Below are 25,182 nucleotides of genomic sequence, written 5' to 3' on the forward strand. Positions count from 1 at the left end.
TTGAATATCTGTGCTATTAAAAATATATTAACATAATAGAGATAGGACAATTTCAATATTAAATTTATATTTTTCCTGAAAGGTCATAGTTATATTTATCGCTGTTCTGTTTTGTCACTGTTCTGTTTTGTCATGTTCTGTTTTGTCATGGTTTGTTTTGTTATGTTCTGTTTTGTCATATTATTCTGTTTTATTATGGAACCGCCTAGACGCATCTGTATATCAGACCAGACGGTGGAGACACCCAGAGAATACTGACAAAGGACAGTATGAGATCGAGTTATTAGATAACGATAGGACCCACGCTGAGTTGTTAAGCCACCGACGATGATTATGATATATAAGTATTTTTCAATCCGTAAAAATAAAAGGCGCTAAACTTGAATTCGACACCGCGGTGCCAATTGTCCTTGGCACACCCCTACCCAGCGCCTCGTTAATCATTCAATTTTTCGATGCCATTCGCAGGAGACTCACTCTCGTTGGCACACTTTGCGCGTTGAAATTAAATTTTTATATCAGGGCCTCGCGAAATAAATACATTTTGACACAATAAGTGCCGCCCCTATTGATTTATTAGAGGTGATTTATCGCACGCAAATGATTTTAATTTTAAATGTTATATTGTTGTATCACTAGTGTAAGTATCTGTTATGTCGAAAAAAGAAAAATAAAGATTCTACCCAAACGTATTGAAAAAGTCATCTTATGGTTATAGTATACATTAAGGTTCCATCTCTATTATATTATAATAGAGATGGAACCTAAATGTATAAAATTGAAGCAAAATAATTACAACATAAAAAGAACTTTTATATACAACGTTTTTAAATTTTCTGTTGAATCATGTAAACTTGACTTGACTAGCTTAAACGATCAAAAAAAATGTATTTCATAGAAATAATACTGAAATGTCATTTTGACACTCATATTGATTTCCATAGTAACGCACGTATATATTAATAATTTAGTTGTTAGGACCCTAACAACCAATAATAGTGAATTGGATTACGGATTTCTTCCGAAATAACTTTTCATACAAAACAGAATTAACTGAAAATGAATTCAATTCTGCGTAAAGATGGTTAAAAGTATTAAACGAATGCATTGGCATCGTGTTCTGATATATTCTAAAAGTTTCAAATATCTATCTAGTCGGATAGTTAGTTAAAAATCAATTGCAAGATTTGTACTGGACAAACAACCACCGGACAAATAAGAATACGACATAATAAAAACGTTGTAATGAAAATGATATCTAATCTACTAACTAAATTTGCTACAAGTGACTTCTTATTGCAAATTAATTTTAAGAGAATTTCACCTTTGGCATTCCACCATGATTTCAACTTCACTCAATTAATAGATTAATTACATACTTAATTAATTAATTATTATGAGCAGATATTTCGGAAATAAACTTTGAATATTTACATTAATGCATTCTTTGATTCGACATATATATATATATATATTATAAGATAATATTATATATATATATATATATATTCGACATATACATATACATATCTCACGTACGTCTCAAAGCAAACATATGAAAAAAAAATTAGCTATACATACCCGTAGAAAAATACTCCTTCGTCAATTTATTGAAGGCAGCATTATTTTACCACGTTATTAATAGCTCGTATTTTTGTTTGTCCAGTACAATTTTTTTCTTGTGTCCAGTACAATTTTTTTTCTTGTTTGTTCAAGATTTGTATTGGACGATTGAAAATTTTTAACTAACTTCCCGATTAACTAGACATTTGAAACTTTTAAAACATAGCAGAACACGATTACAATGCATTATTTTAATACGTTTAGCCATCTTTAGGCAGTTATTTCGGAAAAAAATCATAAAAGTAAAACACTATTATTGGTTGCTAAGGGAGTCCTAGCAACTAAATTATTAATATATACGTGCGTTATTATGGAAATCAATATGAAATGTCAAAATGACATTTCAGTATTCTATAGTTATTCAGTATTTATATCAAGTACAAAAAAAAGTATTTATTAATACATAGAATTGTCAAGTTTATATGATTCAACAGTAAATTTAAAAACGTGGTATATAAAAAGTCCTTTTTATCTTGTAATCATTTAAGATTAATAATCACGTAAACACCGAGCAATGCGTACGTAGATTATATAAATAAAGCAACAGACTTCACTTCAGAACCTGAGCAGCCATTAGTAGAAGAAAATAATCAGCTTTTTACCAATAAAATCACACATACAGACCTACAAACTTATCTGAAGAATGGGATGGGGGAGCCACTGTCGAAAACTACCCAATCAAGACTCGTAGCTGGACAAAATCTGACATTCGAATGAAATTTTCAAAATGGCGTCCTATGGTAGTTCGTAGTTCCATTTATGGCCATTCAACAAATATGTTTGTAGGTCTTAACTATTATTATTATGAGATTCGAAAATCGAACTGCCTTTGAAATTCCTAATACAATGAATATGCATATAAAATTCGTTTTATTTGGGATCATTTTGTTTTTACTTCTCACTAAGAATGACAGAATAAAATATTATTAAACAACCATGCTTATAGAACCATGCTCACAAGTTTCGAGAGCCCATTGTTTATTTTTCAGTATTGGGCAGTCGTTGATGATATGCCACACCGCTATTACATTGAAACATTTAATAAACATAATATTGAATATTTGTTTTGATATCTGACATTACTTTCCATCTCATAGTTATGTTGGCATTTTCAATAATATTATACACCCTACATACCTGTAGCGTCTAGAAAACCCATCTTAGTATTTCTATTAGTAAACAGATAACGTTATGGAGTTAAATAAACAGACCATACAAGGTCAGACAGCTATGTACCTAAACTTAGAAAAAAACAAACCAAAAATGTCTTCAGAATACATAAATCAAGAAACATACTGAAGAAACTATAAACACATCGAGAATCAATTCAGTAGGCTATCGATCCGTTTGGTATTCCCATATGTAGTCTTTCGGGAAACACCCGCCGTTTGTTTACGATTATTTTATATATATAAACAAAAAAGGACCTATCCAGGGGTTTTTATCCCAGCGCCGGTTTTCCGGTTATTTCCCCAAAGAGCCCGTAGTTTAGCGGCGAACAATGTCAGGGTCGTGGACTGATATTGACCATGTGTATCTGACAATTTAAGAAACAATTTTTTTTATTTAGGTCAATCACAGAGGATAGATATGAATATAATATAGAAATAATTACAAGATAAAAATAACTTTTTATATACCACGTTTTTAAATTTTCTGTTGAATCATATAAACTTGACAATTCTATATATTAATAATTTAGGACAAATAAGGCAATTGTCAAAAAATAATTGTTTTGCTATTTTGCAATAAACAAATATAGAAAATACTGAAATGTCATTTTGATTTCCATAGTAACGCACGTATATATTCATAATTTAGTTGCTAGGATCACCCCCTTAGCAACCAATAATAGTGGATTGGATTACGGATTTCTTGCGAAATAACTTTTCATACAAAACAGAATTAACTGAAAATGAATTCAATTCTACTTAAAGATGGCTAAAAGTATTAAAGAATGCATTGGCATCGTGTTCTGATACATTCTAAAAGTTTCAAATGTCTAGCTAGTCGGGAAGTTTGTTAAAAATCAATTGCAAGATTTGTACTGGACAAACAACCACCGGACAAACAAAAATACGAGCTAAGAAAAACTTGGTAAAAAATAATGGTCTCAATAACAGACGGACACAAAAAACATAAAAAATCAAATAAAAATTAGATCAAACATAATATTATTATATACAGCTGTAATGAATATAATTAGAGAGTTATTGAAAATCGTTAAAGAAAAATAGAGAAAGAGAAAACACAGAAAAACATAAAGAATATATATACATAGATAAGACAGGCAATGCCAGAAAATACAATAAAATTAGTCGTGGATTTTGGAGCAATTTAATTTGAAAGAGGCAAGAGAACAAAACAGATCCACTCGATCACTGTGAAGATTCAAGGTTCTGCAAAGTCGAGCCACTGGACAATAATTGAAACCTACTTGTAAATTGGTTTTATATGTATGAATGTATAAAAGTGTAAAGATGTGAGGACGAATATTGGCTCTTGGTACATTAAATATTATGTCAGACAGTAGTTGTGGGGAATCTGTATGGTTATTAATCATTTTAAAGATAAATATAAGGTAAGAAATAGTACGCCGTGTTTCTAAAGATTGAATTTTGAAATAATACAATTGGGAAGAAGAAGAAACAATTAAGTCAGAGGAGATTAAATGAGTACCTAGATGTGGCATATGAATGTGTCGGTGCAGGTTCGAATCTCGCTGAATTCAAATATCAAACATTATTACAAAATAGCAAATCCAATTTGAATTAAAAATTATTGGCAAGTACAAGTACTTCCATTAAAATTTGAATTTGTAAAGATCCTGATGCCATCTAGGAATCATTGAATCTTGATTCAAATGCATTGGTCTAAACACGAACACTTATTTGTTCGTAATTTTGTATATGATAAGTGATTTTACATGTATACTGATGAGGATTATATATGTACAAGTGACATGTAATCAAAAAATAAGTTAGGAACAGCTTTCATATCACCGCATACCTATTTATATATGCATGAACACGTAGCATATAAATTTATAAGAATTTTATTTCTAAAATTGACACTCAAAATAATATTATTAAACATAAAAGTTTTCAAAATTGTTTCTTTGAATACTAATAATGGATAATTTGGAAAAAAAACACTCATTTACAAAATTTTTAATTCATTCAATTATCAACACATCAATTAATCTCTTTGCCTTGTTGAATATTTAATAGTAACATAAAATGTCACTAAAGAAAATGATTCGAAAACTTTAAGCTTGCAAATTATGGATGTCTAGCATCATGCTCCGTATAAGCGAGATGGACAATTTTACGAAAGTTAACCGGCTCTCACATCTAAACTCGCCTCGTATGCACAGTGTCAAATACGCCGATGTGACGTCATCGTTATTCACAAAACACACGTTGCCAAATGGAGCTCCGCAGATTGATCGAATGCTACTTTGTAGTTAAAAAAAACAACAAAACGCATGCGTCTCGGGCTGCCAGTTGAAGACGCCACAATGCTTACGAATACCCACAAATTGGTCATTAATATACCAGCTCGCCGATTGCCGCATCCAAATATCTATACGTTTCGAGAGGTAACGTGCGACTATCGCTAGGTAAATGTGGGCGGTTTTCATTATGCAACATCAGATCGATGTTCCAAGAAGGTTTGATTTATTGCTGTGTGGCAGACGGGGCGAGTTTAGATGTGAGAGCCGGCTTAATGTGATATTGAGAACGAATAATTATTAAAGGCTAGATAATACTATATAATCGAATAAGTCAAAACTAGAAGTTTGGTATACTTAGCCCTCAAAATGGGGTATCCCGGAAGTGCATCTCGCCCTGACAGAAAAATAACATCCTGGTTCAAAAACCTCAGGTAAGTTTTAGCTTAGCAATATATCCATGTTTATAATAATGTGAAAATAGCCAAAAATATCGCCGGCATCCATTGATATTCATCAATGCCGACATCCGATAACGGATACGATAGAGGAAGAACAGGCATTTTATTAGCCATGCCTTGAATGGTAATATAATAATATATTCAATTGCACACGTACTGGCTTGGTCATCGTAGATATTTTATATTACACTATATTGATTCGAGTGCGTCCAGCAATTACCAGTGCTACAAAACTGGATTTGCGCATCTATTCTATACACAAGGCTGCTATCGGCAGTTATCGATGGTAGTTTTTCACATGTTTGTACCTAAGTATTATAATTGTTACAATAAGTTAGCCGTCTAAACAGTTAAAACTGTCTTTCTCGCTCTTAAATTTAGCACACCCTAGAGAGGTGCTGTTAAAACATAATTGCTAATACTTTGATACAAAACTACCCTCGATAGCTGCCGATAGCGGTCTTGTATATAGAATAGATGCGCTGGAAGGAAAAAGCTCTGCTAATCTTACTCTTTCTACAAATTTCTCAGAGGTTAGATTCGCATCCTTACAATTTTTTTAAATGAACATAATTTTGAAAATACCCAACGTTCTCTACCAACTAAGCTATGTGTATCCAATCTAATTGCAACGAAATTAACCAGTAGTTTTTATAATACTTTCTGAAGCGCTTTCTAAATTTTGTTAAGTTGGTAGAGCGCATGGGCGCGAATCCGAGAGGCGTGGGTTCGAATCCTGATGGGCATCGTAGCACTCTGAGGTATTTTCAAATTATATTGTGTTCAATGAAAGAATATTACGTTCTTAAATCTTGTAAATTATTCGTTGAATAAAAAAATAGTTTTATCTTCAATAATATAATTCTTTTGGGGCGTTTGGTAAAGAGTGAAATTGAAAGCCGCGCGCGCACACCGTTACGAAAGTCCGCGACAGTATGAAGTTAACTGCGAATCAGTCAGCTGTATATAAACGCAAGTTTGATAGTAGAATTGTTCGGTTGCCTAGGCAACGAATTTATTATTGCCATTTGCAATTCCTTACGTAAACAAACGATTAAACGTCAGAGTGACAGTAAGTTGTTACTTTAAAAAGTTAAAAAAAAACGAGAAATAATTATATAATTTAGTAATAGGTATAAGTTAAAGTGTATAGAAATAAGCCAACGGTGCTCCAATAAGCGGCCCTTTTTCTTGAGTGTGTAATTTAACAAGATAATTAAGAAGTAGTCAAAGAATCTAGGTTATCACAAGTTTTGTTTTTGTTTTGTTACGGCAAATAAGTATAACTTTTAATGCGTGTACTTATGTACACCTACAGATTTTTTTAAATGACAGCAATTATCAATCGTTACTTAGCTGTAACGGTCAAGATAATTCGTGACATTTGACAGATATAATGACACAATATCGTAGAAATAAAGACCGCTTTTGGCGTTCGGTCCCCAATCTGACATACCCTTTCAAGTCTACCATTTGACGGGGTATCTCCCGTGGGTCGAGGCATTTCACGGCAAATTTCATATCGGAATGAATATAAGCAAGGGTTGGGCTGTTTTTTTCCCCTCGCCATTCCTCTCCCAAACGAGTGTACTCTAAAGAAACTCACAAAATTTTCTACGAGAAAAAAAAACTTTTACATTTTTATTTTTATTACAGGCGCGGAAATTTTAAAAAAAAAGTTTCACCTCCAAAAAAAGTTCGGTGTATATTTTTTTGTATGGAGATATAAGTACTTAGTTACACCCTACTTAATTTTTATAGAAGTCTATCTGTAGAAAAAGTTGGATAAAAAGTAAATATTTGGATTGTTATCTTTTTAAAGCAGGGTCGTGTCTTAAATATAATATTAACGCATACACACGATATGATAATGTACCAAAATAATTGGGTATCTGTCAATAATGTTATTTAGAAATTTTAGAAACATACTGATTGATTGCTCTATATCAGGGGTTCACAAACTTTTATATATTATAGTGCCTGGCATCCTAACATGACCCCCACAGCATCCATATCCACCATCACAATCATTCAGTCACAAAATTACAGTCTACTATAAAAAGCACGATTAGGAGCAACGAGGAGTTAAGAGAACGCACCGAGCAGCCTCTCATCATACTGAGAGTGAAGAGGTGACGTTGGACCTGGCTCGGCCAAGTGCTGCGGATGCCAGAAGAGAACCTCAACTTGGCTTGCCTGTTCTTCAAGCCGATCGGATTCCGGCGTCCTGGAAGGCCGCTAAATACTGTCTATAGAGTGTATAAGGTAGAGCTACGGGATGCTGGTTTGATCTGGAATGAAGCAAGTAAACTGGCGAACGACAGGGATTCTTGGATGCGCCGCGTGGTATCCATATCCGCTCAACTAAAGGACGGATATGGCCGAAGAAGAATAAAAAGCCTTTTGGATGTGAAACACCAGCAGTGGTTTACGCCTGGGAATGTTTCAGGAATGGCCCCCACAAGGGGGTGCTGACAGGGCTCTAGCCTGGGGGGCCGGGCTCAGGAAGGGCCCGGCATGGCGAGTCAACCAGATAAGTGAGATAAACACAAATCACAAATTGGCTCTAATAGTAAAACAGTAGCCTGCAGCCTCAATGTTCTTACTTAGGTTAATGTTCAATGATATTAATAATTTGAAATATTTTATTTTACGATGTGATTTTTAACTGTGTGCCAACACTCGACAGCTCCATAATTCAAATGTACGTACATACAAAAAATCGCTAAAAATACACCTTAATTTTACCGCGTACACCATTTGGTAACACTGCCTTAGCGATAGGTAGGGGACCCGCTAAACATCCCAGCCTGGGGGCCCGCTTTAGGATGTGGGGGCCATGGTCTCAGGACCAGATGCCCAAGACTGAGATCGCCACGCTCTCAAGTGAGCTTTGACTGAGTTTATTGAAAGGCGTAATTTAATATGATATGGCTGTAAATGAAAAGCGGAACCAATTGTTTTTAAATTTAATGGACCTAACCTCTAAATAAATTCTCGCCTGGTGGCCCGGTGTCCGGTGAAAATAAGGTAGAAAAAAGTCGTATGAATACATTCAAATATAGCCAAAGTGAAGAGCATTATTTATTAACTACACAAAATTGAATTAAATCGATTTTGTAATGCCAGCGATTTGCGAAGAGAACGACTATAGTTAAATATTGTTATTTATATAAAGAAGAAAAGTTCCAAATCACCCTTTCGCCGAAATGGTTACGCTTTTCACGTGATGGACTCGAATTAAATAAATCTTTTCACGTTGAAGTAATGAGTCGGCGGTGGGCGGGAGACATTACTCGTCTACCTGTAAAGCGAGACCGCATTATTCCGCATTATTCATTATACAAAGAAGACTCGAGTACTCGGGGATGGTGCCCGAATTAAAATAATATTATTCAAAATGCCGGATACATTCGCCTGTTTTTGTCTTCGAATTTAAAATCATCATCTACCTAATCACTAATGTATATATCAATACAAAGCTTTACGAGCAGGCTCGACGACTCACGCCAATCGTTAATGACCCCACCAAACCACGTTTACATATTGTAAATTGTACGTAAAACATTTCACCGTGGTACAGTTCGCTGTGAGCTTTCTATCGAAAAGAGATCATTATTTAAAGCCTACCTTCTTAAGAAAAATATTTTTTATTTGCATATTGACATGTTTATATACTTAATCACTTAATTATTTATATTCTATGAAAATAAATTATTCTGCCAACGAGAGATGTCGTATATGTAGGAATGTATTACAGTATTACATAGTTATAAAACAATCTGCAAAGATATTAAAAAAATATACCACAGCGCGCCATCTGTCTTGGCATAAATAAAGCTCAGATTATGTGTGAAATAATTTTGATTTTTTTTCGTTTGGACTGTATGTCTCGTAACCTCAGCAAGTCTGTCGAATTGTATGAAATAAGGTAAGCTCCTATCGCAGAGCTTAAAACATTCACGCATAATATTGTTGTCATGGCTGCGCACTTTGTCCAAAATCATTGATTAATTAATTAATTAGATAATTTAAAAAAATAATTTCTACGGCGTTTAATTGAATATTAATAAATGAGTAATTAAGTATAGATTGTTTTTAAAAATAAAAAGAAATATAATATGATCTAATGATTTTTGATGGGTATAAATGTTTTGAAAAATACGTAATTTAAACACATCGCTCATTTTTATGTCGTCAGTGAGTTTTTAAAGTTTCATTGAATTAGTGTTTCGTTGTCATTTTTTAGTGTATACTTATTCATTAGTGGTAAATATCGTATTATCTTCTTATTTCTCGTAAGTATACCTGACAAGTGTGCTCTTTTCATCAGATCTATACAGCCAACCTCTTTCCAAAAGTCACTCTTCGCCACTGCCGTGTACTATACGGTCTCCGATTTTATTAGATTCAATATGAACATTAATTCAATTTTCATAGCTGACTTTGGCAAAATTCATGAATTCAAGAATGAAAACCTAACAAATAATTCAGTATATCGGCTATTTTTAAAATCTGTTACCTGCTGGCTTCCTGTTAAGTGTAAACCGACAAGAACCGTGTTTTATTTAGGCATGAATTTTATGTCAGTGCTGTACGACCCAAATAGGTTGGACGGTCCTTAATGTACGGCCATATATTTCCGATACAACATTTCGCGGTGGTCAATGTTATTGATACAAAATGTATATAATATGTATGTATAAGAATGTATGGATGAGGATTTAGGTCTTACAAAATTTATATATGTAAGTTTGAGAATGTATGGATGAGTATTTAGGTATGTATAAGTGTATATTAGGTGAGTTTATATATATATTATATTAGGCGAGTTTATATGTATTTTTTTTTAAATAATGTTATAAAAAAGTAGGTACCATGTAAGAGTATTATTAAAGAATAATATCTCACTAGTTAACTCCATTAATTATTTTTCTTAGAATTGACGATTTACACCTCTTGAGTGTAGTATTTGTATGTTTATAAATAATAATGATCTATTATTAGGTTTTGACGACTTAATATGCTATCGAGTGTATTGTTATTAATAAGATAGGGTTTTTACTAATTAGGTTATTTACTGACACTTTAACTATTCATAATTTGTTTATTGTATTTTGTGACCTTTGACTTGATAGGTAGGTAATGGAGTTTTTACCTACTTTATTGTATTGATTTATTATATAAGCTAGAGTAAAGATTGTTCGTTGTTAGTGTGTGTTTGCCTTTGGTGAGTGTACACGGCGCCTAAAGATGCCGAAAGACGAAACCCGGGTCGCAAAAACGACTTAAATGGAATAGTACAGAGCTTGAATCTATTAGAATTTAAATTCAAATTCCATCAAGTACTTTCAGTCAATAGTATTAATGTTACTAACTAATTAATACGGTAACACGTTTCCGTTATTTTTCTTGATTCAAAATAACATTGATATCACCCGGGGCAATTCCATATTATACAATATGGTTATCTAAAATAATTGGTAACACAGTCCAATTATAAATTCTTATCGGATGCATTTGAAATCAAGTAATATATTGCCATTGCAGTATGATGTAGGTATTAAAAAAATAAATTGCAGTACTACTTGACAACACTAGAGGCGCTTGTATCGCAATGTTAGTATTAATTTTCAAAATCACCAGGTATTAAAAATAATAGGCAAACAAAAAATATATATTGAATTATGCCTCATATTATGTTCTTACTTCAAAATGTAACCGTAAACTATCGGAGATTATATTTCAATAAATTAAAAATTACTGATTGAATTAAAAATGATATTTTTCGATCTGGCAAGTCCTGCAACTATATAGGTGTATGTAATTATTTGGTTATAATAGTAAAGTTTTGAGATGTATAAGAAGAAATATCTTCGATGAGGGTTACTTCACAATTCACTTTCTATATATTTAGGCTCCGTCTATAAAGTTGTGATTATATTGAGATGCATGTCGCGTACTATCACGCTGTCACAGCGAAAAATTTAGTTTATAGTTCCGTCATTTTGCAGAATATTTTGAACGAACACGATCTCTGTAAATTCAATGTTGGAGTAACCCAGTGACGAGTATCTGTAAATTCAATAATATTTTGAACATAACACAACCCGCAGACCATAGATAATAGACAACATTATTACAGAAAATACATAGCGCCAACCGCAACAAACAAGAAACACGTGATTTTGACATGATTCGAAAATGTGTAGGCATGTAGAAAATGATAAAATAACGTTCAAAATGTCATGCAGGTGTCGATGCAGTGCAGTATAACGTGAGATGACCTCATTGTTGTTCTGGTGATTTCGGCAGATTTTGCTAACTAAAAATGATCGTAAAGGTTCAAAATGTGCTACAGGATAGAAGCGTCAGTCTGATAATATTTTAAACGCCAAGAAAAAAGACATTACATAACTTTTCCCTTAGCGGAAGCTTACTGTGACGTCACGTGATAGTATACGACATGCACCATAATATATTTCACGCTTAAACAGAATATATTTTCAATGTCTTTGATTTTTTTAAACAACGAAAAAAGACAACAATTCCTGATTACACAGACAACTAATTTTTCGAGATAATTACATAAATGTGTACTGACCTCACTAGGAATCTAACCTAAAACCCATGTATCGTGATGAAGTCTTTACCTTGTGCATTGAACTACGAGGAGTGCTGATTCCAACACCTATCGGAAATAAGATTCACCCTTAATAAAAACAAGGGTTGTTGTTAATGCTTTGTGACTAGGGAATCCAATCCTGAGCCTAAATTCTGATCCCGGGATTTCGGGATTACAATTTGACAATCCCGGGATCCCGGGACTGGTCCCGGGATCGGCATTTTTTCCATTGTTAATATAAAAATTTTATATTTACAAATAACATTGATAAAATCGGTCAAAAATAAATCTAGTATAATTTATACTATTTAATACATTTATTGTTAATATTGTATACGTTCAATCTTGGAAATACATAAGTTTAATGGAGTAAATAATATTGTAATATAAATAATAATGTGAATTTAATATGAGATTGCTGTTTCTGATAGTGAAGACTTAATGAATGGGCTAGCAAGATTTAAAATAGTAAAGCAAATCATGATGTACTTATGGCCTTTCCGCTTCATAAATCTAATTAGTCAGCCAAATATGAAACTGCCGTAAAACGTATGAGATCATGGTGGAATTACTTTGTTAATAGTGCGAAGCATTGTTTTTTCCAATCTTTCTCATTTTTATTAATTTATTTGAAAAAATAAAATGAATCGGAAACTTACACATGGGTATAAATCAAATTTCATTAAAACTCAGTTTATTTCTAATGTAGTTATTTGTTATTAAAAGTATTTTTTCTGTTATATTTTTGTTTTTATTTTATTTTCCATAAAAAATGATAAAAAAATCAATTCCGAAAGTTTCGGGATTATGTTTATCAATCCTGGGATTCATAGGTATATATAGGATCCCGGGATTGGAATCCCTATTTGTGACTGTGATGTGTTAAAGTATATTCCGAAATATCAATCAAGCGCTAAGTGAATAGCTGTGTTCTCTAAAACAGGGATCGCACAACTTTTAGGGTCTGCGGGTGACACTCACTTGAGTTTTATTGACAACGGTCTACCCCGAAACATTATTTATATCGAGATTTCAAAATAGACTAACATGTCAAAATGAGACCAAACAACGGTAAATGGACATACAATATTCAAACTATTTTAGATGTCGCAAAATCATTCTAAGACGTAGCATAATATAAACGTATGCCCTATCTATATTTATAATATATATTTTTCAGACATATTATTGACATGACATAGTTGACACGGGTACTTTGGCTATGTCATATATCATCTCGAGAGATATCAATATCTGCATCTCATTATTCAAGGGAAAGGGTGGAAAACTGTCAATATGTTATATATTATATTTTTAATTAAATTATTACGTGGAATATAATATATTCACACATTAAAATAGATTCTAAACTACATTTTTCAATCTTGTGAATTATTCTTTCTTCTTTCTTTTGACCATGTCCGATCCTAATAGGATCATAATATGGGCCTCCACGGAGTGGAGGTTTGTATTAACAGATTTTATTTTTACGATAAATGGATGTCAGCCACTTGCTCAACATATTATGTCCATACTCTGACTCATACACAAATTGAAAAACAATATGTGTACTTGCCAGACCCAGGATTCGAAGCTGGGACCCTCGACACTATAGACCGGCGCTTAAGCCAGGCGGCCATCGTGGGTGAATTATTCGTTGAATAAAAAAATGGTTAATTAAATATTATTAGCAAGTTCAAGTAAGTTACAAGAAAAAATCTTGGAGTGATCCGTGACGTCTGTTAGTAATTAAAGTAATAACTACTTTTATTTAAAATACAAAAGCCGATCGCCAATAGTAGCTCAATTTGGAAAACGCTTCAGAGAGTATTAAAAAAGGCCATTAGTTAAAATTTGTCGCAATTAAGTATGACGCCTTTAGCATAGTGGTCTATATGTCATGGGCGCGATACCCGATACCCGAGAGACCCGATGCAGGTTCGATTCCTTTGGGTGTGTTTTCAAAATTATGTATGTTAAAAATAGATTGTTTTCACTAATTGCCGACAACATTGAAAAATATGAAATTCACATCGGAAATGGTTTTCACAAAATATCGACAACTTTCAAAAAATGGTAGATTTTCACAATGGAAAAAAATAGTTCTCACTTATCAATAGTGAATATATTATTGTAACATTCAAAAAGGAGCATGTGTATCAAAAAAACATACATTTTGCCTTTCTTTAAGGTGACTTTAATTAAAAGAATATTTTGATATTAGTATACGTAACGGCCACCGTGCTCGTCGCGATGTTGTGAAAAATTGTAATAAAATAAGTATCACGGTAACATTTTGCGTTACACTCGAATTTGGTGCACACAATTCTAATATCACGGTGAGCGGTAAAATATATACATGTTAATAACTATAGTTTTTCGTAAAATATTGTTTCGCTTTGTGAATTTCCTCCTTTTTTATTTGAGTTTATATGATAACTGTTTTATAAACGTTTGAATTATATTGGTGTCAATTTTGACTAACGCGATATGCGATTAATTCGCACATATTTATTACAAACTATGCCATTACTTTTCCTTACAAAGTGATTGCTTCAGCCTGATCATTATAATAATTATTATATAATATAGTTAATTTCTTATTTACGTTTTTTAGGGGTCAAGATATTAAAACAATTAATACTATATTAGAGTTTCAAATGAAACCTGCAGTTCCTCTATTTACCTTTATATTAAAATAAAATCGGTATGTATACTTATGTACGCTATAGTTATACTTCTTTGGCGTAACAAAAGAAAAACAAAACTTGTGATAAACTAGATTCTTTGACTAGCTCTTAAGTATCTTGTTAAATCACAAACTCAAGAAAAAGGACCGCTTATTGGAACGCCGTTGGATTATTTCTATACACTTTCTTGTTTAATTTGATAAAACGCAATTTTGTTTGTAGTACTTATTCCACTTTTAATCAATAAATTAGGACCGGTTTCGTCCGCCTCAGAGGGACATTTTCAACTTGAAGTTGAAGGTTGAAAATGTCCCTCTAAGGCGGACGAAACCGGTCCTAATTTATTGATTAAAAGTGGAATAAGTACTACAAAATAAAGTTGCGTTTTATTAAATTCAACAACAATACAATGCAGTTCCACCATGAATTGACAATTAACAAAATAAAAGAAATAAATACACTTTAACTTATATTTCTAAATTATATAATGGTTTCTCGTTGTTTTTATTTTTTAAATTAGGTACCTACTGTCACTCTGACGTTTAATCGTTTGTTTACGTAAGGAATTGCAAATGGCCGACAATAATAAATTCGCTGCCTAGGCAACGGAAAAATTCTAAACTATAATATTATACTGTATAATCGTCACGATTTCAGTATCATACTGTGACGTAAAGGAAGTGCGTTCGGCTGATAACCGAACAATCGGTGGTTCGAATCCAATCGAGTGCGCTTTTTTTCGTGTTACATGTCACACGCCAAAAATACACTCTTATCTGATTTCCCAAACGTGCCAAAAGAAGTATAACTTCAAAAAAATATTGAATTACCTATTAATTAATATATTTTATAATTCAATATATTATATTATTATTTTTGTCGTACCTAAAATGATTCCGAAATAAGTACTAGGTCTTTGGCCCGAGAATGAATAGATTAAGTGCTGGAATTTTCTGCTTAAAATTCTGATGTATTCTCCACGCTCTAGGTAATTTCGTTAAAAGCTAAAGGCTCTTGGAAAATTTATGAAAATTTATCGATATAAAACGTTTTCTTGTTAATAAATTTTCCTCCCGGCATTACGAAAAACCAGTTTGCTGTTTGGAGATCCATTAAAAGTTGATTGAAGTCACGTTCACGTGCCAAAAGGCTATTCTAATGATTATAACTTATTTACAAAATACGTATATGAAAATGACGTCGTCTTCTGTGATTCATGAAAATGAATCATGCAAACAATTACAATTCAGTAAACTATAATTTTTTATTCAACGAATAATTCACAAGATATTATGTAACATTCTTTATTATTCACAAAGTAACTACGTTATAACTAAAATTTGGTGTGTTTATCAGTGGCGAAGGGTGACTTTTGGAAAGAGACAGGCTGTGGAGATCTGATTAAAAGAACACACGTGTCAGGTATACTTACGAGAAATAAGAAGATAATACGATATTACTACTAATGAATAGGTACACACTAATGAAAACGACACACTAATTTAATGAAACTTCAAAAACTCACTGACGACATAAAATTAAGCGATAAGTAAGTATTTTTCAAAACATTTATACACAACAAAAATCATTAGATAAAAGTTCTTTTTATTTTTAAAAACAGTCTATATTTATTAATATTCGATTAAACACCATAGAAATTAATTTTTTAAATTATCTAATTATTAATTATTTAGTTATAGGTTCCGTGATCGGAGCTTACCTTAGTTCATACAATTCGATAGATTGGGCGGGGCTACGTGGCGTTAAGTCCATATGAAAAAATTGAGAATTATTTGAAACATAATCCGACCTTTATTTACGTCAACACAGATGGCGCGCTGTGGTATATTTTTTAAAACCTTTGCAGATTATTTTGTAAATATTTGTGTAATACATTCCTACACATACGGCATCTCTCGTTGGCAAAATTAATTATTTTATAGTATATATAATCAAGTGATTATATAAATAAGTCAATATGCAATTAAAAAATATTTTTCTTAAGAAGGTAGGCTTCAAACAATCGCCTAGTATGGAGTCTTCGCCACTACTGTTTATTAATTAAGGTAATTAATACTTTGATTTAAAATACAAAAGCTGACGCAATTTAAAAAGAACTTTACAGAGAATAATTGTAAATACTACTTTTTAATTTCATTGCAATATGATTGGACGCACATAAATGGTAGAGCACATGAGCACGATTCCCACTGGCTCCCACACAAATTTTAACTAATGGCTTTTAATATACACTGAAGCGTTTTCCAAATTGAGCTACTATTTACTATTAGCGATTGGCTTTTGTATTTAAAATCAAAGTAGGTAATACTTTAATTACTAACCGACATCACGGATCACTCCAAGATTTTTTGTAAATACAAAAGCCGATCGCCAATATTAGCTCAATTTGGAAAGCCCTTCACTGAATATTAAAAGCCATTAGTTAATAATTGTCGTAATTAAGTATGACTCCTTTAGCATAGTGGTCTATGTGCGTGGATGTGATACCCGAGAGATGAAGTTTCGATTCCTCCGGGGTGTCTTACTTTCTATTGGTTACAATATATTTTCTCAGAAGTGTTTTTCAAAATTATGTATGTTCAATAATCATATAATATGTAATGTCTTTTCGGTTCTCCTACACAGCCTGAACGCGATATATGAACGCATGGCACCAACCTCAAAAAGTTGTGGACACACTTTGGCGACATGCAGTATCCCGAGTAATGTCAACAATTAATAATTTCAATAATTAATAATTCAAAGGAAAACTATTGGCTAAAGATGAACGTCTTGATATAAAAATCTCAGACTAATAATTGTTTGAGCTCACCACCCCCCCCCCCCCTCCCATATTCAGAGCACAGACAGGTGGAAAAAATCATCCGCCAAGTCCGATAATTGATATGGCATAAAAAGAAAAAGAATATTTTAAAACCTAAAAATGTATAATTTATATTTTGTAATATAACTTTAAACCATAAGCGGTCTAGTTTTAAAACTTTTCTCAAATATTGAAAAGAATATTTTAATAAATTCATAAAGAAAATCGAATTTTTTGTGATAAATCAGAAAACTTTTAAAAAGCGCTCCCTGAATTTTTCATATTAAATTTCCTATTCAAGTGATGTCTTTTCTCATACTTGATTCATTATAAGTTTTAACTATCGAAAAGAATACGTGGAGAAAAAAAACTATAACTTGGAGCGTCTTATGAACTTTTTTACAATAACTTTAATGGCCACTCCTCAAACTTTTTAGTGTGGTTATTTTTATTTGTTTTTTTCTAAACATGTTTGTTCGCTGATGCATTGTAATAATATGGCAGTCTGTTTTGACGTTTTATTGTTAAATTCTAATAAATTTAAGTTTTGTATTATTCCATTTTAGTCGTTTTTTGCGACCCGAGTTTCGCCTTTAGAAATCATCATCTTCGTCTGGGAATGTCTGAGAGTGTGCCCCGAGAAGGAAGAGATGCTCACGTCGGTCTAAGTAGCTTTTGGGCCCATCAGATTGTCCGACCTGGTCGCCACGAAGCTCAATACTGTTTTGTTTTGTATGTCCGTATGATTTTAGCTGTATTTCTTGTACCATACAATATTTATATCGTAGCTTATCGTGTTCTCTTACATGGCCACTTTAATTCTCTCTGTAAACTCAGTCAAAGCACCTTTGAGTACGTGACGAACTCAGTTTTTTGGATATCTGCTCTTGACACATTGGTAGGTGTAAAAAAACTACTGAAGCTTCACAACCAAAGTAGGGCCTCGTCATACGATCGATTAAGACCGAGTATGGTGCGTGCCGGGTTCGTTTGGAGAGGTCATTGTTTATGTTGTCTGTTTAACATAGACGAAAATAAATAACAAGACAGATAAGTTAGTACCTAACTAACTTTCAGATAATTGGTAACTAAAAATAAGAGAGGACTCTATTCTAAGTATGCTTAAAGGTGGCACTTTATATACTGACATCACTGATAATAATATGTTTGAAAGTGATCTTTTTCAATGGCACTTAACACTAGTGGATCAATAACTACATATTATCTTCATCGGAATTTTTCAGAGATAAATTAAATACTAATATTAGTACAGGATCCCATAGACTTTTCGTATACATAATTTATGCGGAATGCATTCTGACAATTGGAATAGGTTCTAACGGTCACACAGATATATAATGTCGATGTTGCCAGGCGATATTAGTGTACTTAGTGTGGTTAGTGGTTTTCGTTAATTCATTTATTCACCTATCTACATTTGCAACCTACACTGTTTATGGATTAACCATAATACTAAAACTAATGTCATTTAAGCATATAAAAAACAAATCTGGGTGATTCTATACAAAAATGCTACTAAATAAAATAATTTAAGCCAAGGAGGATCCCAAGAATCAATAATTTTGAACACATTGCACTACCCGCTATTTTTATTTTTTCAAATGGGACGAACCGTCCTACGACCATGCCGATGGCATGGTACAATTATTGCATTTTTAATTAATCCCTGATTCGGTTTTGGTTTTATTGTAGAACTCTAGAACGATTTTTGGTGGGTTATAAAAAAAAATTAAGACTTTAATAAATTGACCACTAATATCGCCTGGCAACATCGATATTATATATTTTTGTGACCCTTAGAACCTACTCCAATTGTCAGAATGCGTTCCGCATATTATTTATACGAAAAGTCTATGGGATCCTGGACTATATGTGTGTTGTGAAGCGCCTGACATTCCAAAAAGTGACCATTTATTTTGCCGTGACCATAAAAAGTTCGAAACACTTTAAATTTATCGCCGACTTAGATACATAAAGTTGTACCTACCAGAAATTCAATATGTAAAATTTAACATTATTATAAAATGGAATTGTAACAAACAAAAAATGTATACATAATAATTATTAATGAATTCTTACCATTTATTTATGTTGCAGACTGCTGGCAGGTTTGATTTTGAAATCCTAAAATGTGCGGGATTGTCAGAAAAACCATTATTTCAACTTCAATTTTGAATTAATTTACAATGCATTGTTTCGTTTATTTTTAATGCGAATCAAAATTTCTGTGTTTAATAATTAGAGTGGGTAAATAAAATTTTATTGAATGAAAATTTTCAACCGATAATCATATTGCAATTATTAACCACGTAGTTACCGTTAAATACGTATATTTATATATAATTTACTAAAAAAATAGTTTCTATTGGTTGTATTTTGTTTAATTATTTTTTGAAAACTGGGTTTTAATTTTTTATACTTATTATTAACGAATAAAAATTATAATAATTAGTTTAATGGTGTTAACTTTCAAATCTCTGAGGAAAGACATTGTTTTAATTTAATTAGAACACAATATAATATACTTAATTCGGAACATGCCCTGATCATCATTAAATTAAAATAGTTATTAAATAAAGAGCATAATATTTGATTTTTTATAGATTGCATTTTTTAAATATAACTACTGATAATTGACAAAAAGTTGGAATTTGAATTTTAAAAATTTAGATTTTTTCATTTAAAATCTTTTCATCGACTCTAGTTTCACCTTTTGGTATTTTCGTACCATATTCACATTCAATAATGACAAATACACAACATTCAGTACATCATAGTGTAGATAGGCACCTATTATAAATTACAAATACTTTAAATATAAATGTTATGTGAAAAAATTTACGTAAGTACATATTATTAAAAGTATAAATAATATCACTTAACAATTTCATTATAAAATTGTACGTATTGTATTTATTAGATTCGGTAAATTTTGTTTATCGTTATATTATGGTGAATACAATGGTGAATGTGAACATTGCCTGAAGATGTCGAAAGGCGAAACCCGGGTTGCAAAAAAATGAAACTTAAATCAAGTAGAATAAAGTATCTGTAGTTATTTTTAATTATTCATGTACGGAATGCTTATTTTAGGTATAAGTACATAATTTTTTTAACACATCAGAAAACTATTTGCACCAATTGGGATTAAACCCATATTATGTGTCCATATATTAATTATTTTATTGAATATGCCCATTCCATATTATTTTTATTATAATTTAATATGTGATCATTGGTCAAATTATAATAAGCGCAGTAATGGTAGCCGATGGTTAGTTTTATCAAATTTGCTATTAAAGAATTTTTTGTCATATTTAAACTAAATTAAAAATAGTTTTTCTTTTATTATAATATATGTAAAGTTGAAACATCACAGGTATTTATATTTAAGAACAAAGTATATTTAATATTACTGATAGGTAATTTTAATTTTCATTATTCAATTTGATTTAAAAATGCCGTTTAAATATATTAATTCTAATTACAAATACTTTATTAATAATTTCACTGATTGTAGATTTAATTGTCAATATAATATTATAATATTGTTGGAAAGATAATTAATTACGTTGACTAAAATAAAAGACAATATAGAAAGGACCTCGTCTATATTATTCAAAATCAGAGCCGATTTCATCCGGTCAAATGAACATTGTTAACTGATAATATGTAATATAATTTAAATACATCTATAAATACACTATTGGTCTATAGTGTCGAGGGTCCCGGGTTAGAATCCTGGGTCTGGCAAGTACACATATTGTTTTTTCAATTTGTGTATGAGTCAGAGTATGGACCTAATAGGTTGAGCAAGTGGCTGACATCGATTTCTCGTAAAAAATAAAATCTGTTAATTCAACCCTCCACTCTATGGATGCCCATATGATCTATTAGGATCGGACATGGTCGAAAGAAAGAAGAAAGAATAAATACACTGTATTACAAATAATTTAATTTAATAAATATGTTTATTTATAGTCATTTTACCACATTTATTTAATGCAAAATGTGGAAAATTTCATCAACGGAGTGTATTCTAAATATAATTTGAATTTGTGATCTGTTTAACCGGATTTTTTACTAATTTAATATTTTATGAATCGGTTTAATCGGTGGTTCTTTGTCCGGTACAAATCTTGCAAACAATTTTTAACTAACTTCCCGACTAGCTAGACATTTGAATGCAAATGCATTCTTTTAATACTTTTAACCATCTTTAAGTAGAATTGAATTCATTTTCAGTTAATTCTGTTTTGTATGAAAAGTTATTTCGACACCATTATTGGTTGTCTGGGGTCCTAGCAACTAAATTATTAATATATACGTGCGTTACTATGGAAATCAATATGACATTTCAGTATTATTTCTATCAAGTAAATTTTTTTTAAGTCAAGTTTATATGATTCAATAGAAAATTTAATAACATTGTATATAAAAAGTTCTTTTTATTTTGTAATTATTTTAGTAATTGTTTCACCGCTACTACGTTATTTTATTTGTACCTCGTGGCTGGTCATAGTTTTAAATATTATATAACCACAATCAGTTTTTTGTTGTTTATTAACTTATTAACCATAGTTATACGCAAAAACAAATCAATATTTAAAGATTTTGAGTATACGTTACCATTTTTTTTATTTTAATATTTTTTTTTGAGAATAATCATTAATTATTATTATTCTATACAAAAATGTCTGGATTGCTATCGTATTAAGCTATAAAATTCAATGAATATTGATATACCTACTCTATTTTTTTAGTTATCTAATATCGATTTATGATAGATAGATAGATAGACAGTTTAGTGCTCTGAAGATGTCGTAAACAAAATTGGGTTCAAATATAATAATGAAAAACTCACATAAACTAGAATATACATTATAATAAATATTATCTTGTTTTTATTATCATTATTTAATACTGGCTTTATGAGTCGTCAGAATTTATTTTAATATTAGGTAGACAGGGGTGTACTGTTTATTTTATTTCGTTTATAAATAAATTAAAAACTTGTGCATAAAATAAATAAAAAAAAAATTATTCAACGAATTATTCACAAGATTTGAGAATGTATGGTTATTATATATTATTTGAAGGTACATAATTTGAAAACACACCAGAGAAATATATAACCAATATAAAAAAATACGACGCCAAGCATCAATCGAATCTTCTTCATTTGGATTCGCGCCAATATGCTTTACCAGCTAAGCTATGCGTGTCCAATCTAATTACGACGAAATTAACTGGTGGTTTTTATATTGCTTTACAAATTGGGTTCATTTTTTGCTGTTGGCTTTGCATTGTAAATCAAAATATTAATTATTTATGTTAATTAATTACTAGCCAGTGTCACAATTGTACACGAACTGTAGCGCACATTGGCTTGAATTCAGTGAACGCAGGCTCGATTCCCACTAGGCGTTATATTTTTTTCAAAAAGATTTTTTCTTTTAGTTATATATTTCTCTGTGGTGTTTTTAAAGTATGTATAATTAACAGAGGCGAAGAGTGGAGGTAGGCTGTCAAGAACCGCCATAAATGGTCCACACTGGACTTTGTCAGATATACGCATTTGTTTTCATTGAAATAAGACTAGGTACAATTTACAGATGGTGGTTAGTTTTTAATATTCAATTAAACCGTGCGAAAACCAACCCATCATAGAGAATAGTCAAAAAATACTCGCCTATCTATAAAATATCTAAAATTATGCAATTAAATCATACATTCTATTAAATATTTTATAGATAGAATAATATTTTTTCATCTTTTATGGTTTGATAAGGCAGGGGTTAATTAATTAAAAAAAATGAACCAACAATATGTGTAATACTTAATATGTATTCTTAATCCGACGAAAAAAAAATATTACTGAAAAGTGTGCTTGATTTTGACGTATCTCCCTAAATACACCAAAACTATTATGGTTTGTTTTAGGTAGCGTTAAAATGATTTTTAACAACTAACCAATACTATCTGTAAATAATTGTAGTCTTAGTTCAATAAAAACAAAAATCTATGACTAACGAAGTATAATGTGCACTATTTATAGCGGATCTTAACAACCTACCTCCACCCTTCGCTACTGATAAATAATATTAATGATTATATTGTTTAGCAAGAGTCCCAAACAACTACAAATTAAAATGGTGTGTATTATTTAATTTTATTGTTTTTTTTTTATAAATTCACTGTCTTTAAATAAATTTAATAAAATTATATTATATACGTACACTTTAATGTATTACTTTTAATACATCAATAATCCACGTAAATTCCCGATCGAAACAATAATATATCACACTGCGACGTCGTCATATATCGCGATAGCCGGAAGGACAAAACGTAATATTACTAGAACAGAACCGCGGGAGCTTTCGTAAAAGCTTGCAGACGACCGACGCGCTCCAATGCCAGGAGATGAATGATTTGGATTTCCAACGGCGCCGGGGAAAGACAGTCGCCACGGTATATTATGTAGATTGTAGACACAGAGTTCAGTAATATTTTTTTTATAATAATACACTATAAACAAGCTTTCAAAATGGAACAATCTTCATTCAATACTTACCTACACATAATTTGAAACAGCTTAAGAAATAATATACATTTGAACATACATAATTATGAAAACACTCATGAGTAGGGATTCCAATCCCGGGATGCCGAGCTATTTTCGATACTTATGAATCCCGGGATTAATAAACATAATCCCGAAACCTTCGGGATTGATTTTTTTATCAATTTTTATGGAATATAAAATAAAAACGAAAATATAACAGAAAAAATAATTTTAATAACAAATACCTAACTACATTTGAAATAAAATGAGTTTGATTGAAGTTTGATTTATACCCATGTGTAAGTTGCCGATTCATTTTATTTTTTCACATAATTAAATTAATAAAAATGAGAAAGATTGAAAAAAAAATGCTTTGCACTTTTAACAAAGTAATTCCACCATGTTCTCATACGTTTTACGGCAGTTTCATATTTGGCTGACTTATTAGATTTATGAAGCGGAAAGGCCATAAGTACACCATCTATCTATAATACTTTACTATTTGAAATCTCGCTAACCCATTCATTAAGTCTTTACTATCAGAAATAGTAATCTCATATTAAATTCACATTATTATTTATGTTACAATATTATTTACCCCATTAAACTTATGTATTTCCTAGATTGAACGTATACAATATTCACAATAAACGTCTTAAATAGTATAAATTATATTAGATTTATTTTTGACCGATTTTATCAATTTGTAAGTATAAAAATTTTATATTAACAATGTGAAAAAATGCCAATCCCGGGATTGTCAAATTGTAATCCCGAAATCTCGGGATCAGAATTTTGGGTCGGGATTGGATTCCCTACTCATGAGAAAAAAAAAATATAGCCAACGGAAAAAATCTTTTTCGAAAAAAGTAAGACACCCGGCAGGACTCGAACCTGCATATCTTGGGTTTTATTC

The 25,182-nt window shown here is 31.3% G+C and overlaps 1 protein-coding gene across 1 annotated transcript in view; it reads right to left on the bottom strand.

Annotated features, from left to right (window-relative positions):
• vex (somatomedin B and thrombospondin type 1 domain containing protein vexed) overlaps nucleotides 1–24,096 on the bottom strand; it is a 335,439-nt gene extending 311,343 nt beyond the window's left edge. Inside the window, exon 1 of the mRNA XM_085950346.1 lies at nucleotides 23,938–24,096. The gene's annotated coding sequence lies outside the window, so the exon portion shown is untranslated. The remainder of the gene's footprint in view (nucleotides 1–23,937) is intronic.
• Nucleotides 24,097–25,182: the final 1,086 nt, after the last annotated feature.

Source organism: Rhyacophila brunnea, unplaced genomic scaffold (assembly GCF_057557595.1).
Source record: "Rhyacophila brunnea isolate RB1 unplaced genomic scaffold, BYU_Rbru_1.0 scaffold_23, whole genome shotgun sequence".
Lineage (NCBI taxonomy): Eukaryota > Metazoa > Arthropoda > Insecta > Trichoptera > Rhyacophilidae > Rhyacophila > Rhyacophila brunnea.